Raw genomic sequence first — 4273 nt, forward strand, 5'->3', positions numbered from 1 at the left:
CAAAATGGCGGCTGAAGCCGCCGAAATCGGCGGCGATTTCGGCGGCAAGAGGGAGCGGGGGCCGGCGGAAAGGCGCCCGCGGGCCGGATCCGGCCCACGGGCCGGAGGTTGCCGACCCCTGTCTTAAAGCATTTTAAAGGGAAGCAGGTGAATGCTATAGTCTGTTTCAGCCAAAAGGTAGGTATTTGAAGAGTAATGGTGTCACCCTCCTTATGATGTCTAGACTACACACACACTGCACTTCCTTAGTGACACCCCTCCCTGATCACAAGTAATCAGCAGTGAAAGACATTAATACTTTCTCCTTAATTGGTTTTCTAACTTCAGCAGCTGGACAGCATAGAGTTAAAGTGGGGCAGATAGATTATTCTCTCTGAGACTGACGGGTGGATCAGTCCTCCCAGAATTTCGAACTTGTTTTTCTCTGCTTCCAAACCTGAAACTACTAACAAACCAAAGTGCAGCCATATTACAGAGTCCTGATTGTTGGGAAACAACTTTGAACAGGGTCGCTGACAGAGATTCAGTGGCAACAGGGGCTGACTAAGGGGGACAAAACCCCCAGCTTCATTTATATAGCGCTTCATACTGAACTAACAGTGTCTAAGTGGTTTACAACTGTAAGCTAATTGTCCCCAACGATCTGGGTACTCATTTTAGCGACTTCGGAAGGATGCAAATCTGATGAGTCAAGCTTGAACCATTTTGCTGTGAGTGGCTGCAGTACAGGGATTTAACCACTGCACCACCAGGGCTCCTATAATAAATAATTGCTCAATTGTTGGTTGTTAAAAACTAACTCCTAATAGACACGTGCACTGAATGAAGTCATAAGAACCTGTGTAATGTACATAGAAATTTTTAGTTGTCTGTAATGTCACCTGTAACATCACCTTAGTGATACAATGGCATACTGGTTAAGATGCTGATGACCGCAACGTTGGCAGATCGAGACCCAAGTGCCCCTTGACAAAATTCCATCAGTAGTTCCAGCTTCTGCCAACCTAGCAGTTTGAAAGCATGTAAAAGTGCAAGCAGATAAATAGATACCACTTTGGTGGGAAGGTAACAGTGTTCCATGCACCTTGGCGTTTAGTCATACTGGCCGCATGACTATGGACTCATCTTTGACAATGCTGGATCTCTCTGCTTAGTAATGGAGATGAGCACCACCCTGTACAGCTGAACATGACTAGACAATCACGCCAAAAGGGAAACCATTAGCTTTAGCTGCAATATCACCTTGCACGCTGGTGTAGGTGACTGGACAGTTTTGTTCAAGAGGAAAGAGGGAATCTCTTTGATCAAGGATAACAATCTTGATTCAGGGTCTGAACTCAGGGTGGTCATGGTGGGAAGTGATATCTCAATTCTCCCTCCTACTTACAATTGGCGGCTCATCTGGGATATAACTAGCATGAGCCGATTTGGATCTAACTAAGGGCCCAAACAGACAGGCCAAAATAAAGCTGCTTCAGATCACTTTGGAGGTATGCTGTTTAAATGTCCAGAAGCTGTGCCAAAGCCATGTTTCAGTCCTAAGGACTGGAGCACACTTTCTTTACAGTAAGTAAAAGGCTGAATCTGAATCAGGACTGCGTAAATGTGACTCTTTTAGGAATATAATAGTGAGAAAGCTTTCTGATTGAACATTTATTTCAAACTTTCACCCCAACGTCTCGCATTTTAAAAAGGTTTCTAAAGTCTTTTTAATCTTTTGAATAACATGCTCTATTGCATTTTACTTTATTTGTAGTAGGTTAACAATGGAACAATTGATCAGCATCTCTCTCACTCTCTCTCTCTCAACATATCCATGCGCTCCCCTTGTTCTGAGCATTCAGAAACTAGGCTCTTGCTTTACAAGATAGTTTTATATACGTTTTGGGCTGTGAGAATAATTATTTCTCCCTATTAAAAAGAAAATGACATGCAATGGTTTGTTTGCTTTGAACCGGATTTTTAATGGTTTAATGGTTTTTAATGAGATACCAGGATTGCTGTAGTGGAAAAATTGCTCATTTCTATGGGAGAGTAATGATCTCTGTGCAAAACGGATCCAAAAAATTAAAAATTAAAAAACCGTCAGCACCTCCACTGACCTGTAATGATGATGTGATTTCTATATAGCCCCCTCCAAAGTAACCTTGGTTCAAGACTGCATCTCCCCCATCTCTGTTCGGGCTAGTTTTAACTGAGGAATGATCTGGGGGCACTTGTAGTAATTACATATCCTTGATTTAACTTTCCCCAAGAGCCAGGGCGTTAACCTGCTGCCTGGATGGATTCCAGTTTCATCAAGTATATCCTTTACTCTTGAATTCCCTTCCCCTTCTTCCACTTTATGTTACTTATTAAAAATACTTTTCTAGGCTACGCAGTTATGAAGTGAGGCCAAATGTTTCTGTCCTTCCACCCCATTTCCTCACAATCCCTGCACAGTTTCTACATAACAGTGTTTTGTACACACCACAAATGACAAATGTTGAATAGCATAAAAAATCTGTCTGTTTGGCATCTTAGAAAACAGGGGGGTTTCACAGGGGAGTTTGAGGGGGAAGCCCAGAGCCCTGGTGGTGCAGTGGTTAAATGCCTACACTGCAGCCACTCACTCAAAACCATAAGGTTGCAAGTTCAAGACCAGCAAAAGGGTTCAAGCTTGACTTAGGCTTGCATCCTTCCGAGGTCGCTAAAATGAGTATCCAGATTGTTGGGGGCAAATTAGCTTACTGTTGTAAACTGCTTAGACACGGCTTAGGTGGTATGAAGTGCTATATAAATGAAGCTTGTTTGTTTGTTTTGTTTGTTTTAGTACCTACTTAAGACTACAGAATATGGAGTCACCGTCAACAGCTGTGGTATGTCTATGTTCTTGGCAATGGATGTGGGTAATTTCACTTGCACCAAGTGCAAGTTGGTCATCCTGTTGGAAGAGAAGGTCCAGCAGTTGGAAGCCTGGGCATGTCCGCTTTAGAAGATTAGGGAGTAGAGCAAAACAGACCTGGATAGGGAACACAAAGAGGAGGTTTCTGTGGAGGAGGTTAGTTCCCATATGCAGGAGATAGACAGTTCAAGAAATGTGTCACAGAGGAGCAGGAAAACTAGAGATCGTTCTGTGAGCTTGTCACTACAGAACCAATTGGAAGCTCTCCCCCGTATCAGGAATGACAAGAAGGAGCAGTAGGGACAGTCCTCATGGAAAATGCAGAAGACCCTTTTAGGTTTCGGAGGAGGTGTGTAGTGGTCATGGGGGAGTCCTTGCTGAGGGGTACAGAAACAGTGGTTTGTGGACCTTGCAAGATGTCTCAGGAGGTGTGTGATGTGACAGTAAAGCTGACAAGACTTGTCAAACCTTCTGATCATTACTCCTTCCTTTTGGTCCATGTGGAAACCAATGATACTGCAAGGCACATAATAAGAGATTATGAGGCTCTAGGTAGGAATTTGAAAGAGCTGGATACATAGGTTGTCATCTCCTCTCCTAGTTGAAGGGCATGGTCCAAGAAGAGAGGAAAATAACATAGATGAACAACTGGCTCTACAGATGGTCCTGCTGAGAACAACTGAATTATTGGATCATGGCCTGTGGTTTCAGGAGGGGGGACTTCTGGCAAGGGACGGGTTGCCCCTCACACCAGTTGTTAGACATTTTTTTTGCCAACAGTCTCAAAAACTTGATCAGGAGAGCTTTAAACTGAGTTATGTGGGGGAGAGAGACAGTATTCTGGAAAGCAAGAGTTCATCAAGGGCTGGAGATGATAGTCAAATGGTTATTGAGAGAACAAGGCAAATAGTGCAAGGACCCAACAGTGGGAGAGGAAAACTTTACATAGGCAGCAAGGGGGACATCACATAGTCTTAGATGTCTCCACAATAATGCACATAGCATGAGAAATAAACAAGATGAACACGAACTCCTAGCACAGCAAGCCAAATATAACAAGCACCACTGAAACCTGGTGGGATGAGTCTCATGACTGGAATGTACACTCATCCCTCCATATTTGTGGCTTTGATATTTGTGGATTTGATTACTCACGTATTTAATTAACATGTTGTCTCTAGAAATATCTAGGTCCTCCAGTGCAACTCTATGGTCAACTTTAATTAAAAGTTGCACTGAAAGACCTAAAGATTCCTGGAGAGAGTACTCTACTAGGTCTTTTTAGCTCCTCCAGGGCAGTTCTATAGTCAGTGTCTGTCAGATATTGACCACAGAGTTGCACTGGAGAACCTAGAGATTCCTAGAGGGGTGTCCTCTTAGGTAAAACAT

Source organism: Sceloporus undulatus, chromosome 2 (assembly GCF_019175285.1).
Source record: "Sceloporus undulatus isolate JIND9_A2432 ecotype Alabama chromosome 2, SceUnd_v1.1, whole genome shotgun sequence".
Lineage (NCBI taxonomy): Eukaryota > Metazoa > Chordata > Lepidosauria > Squamata > Phrynosomatidae > Sceloporus > Sceloporus undulatus.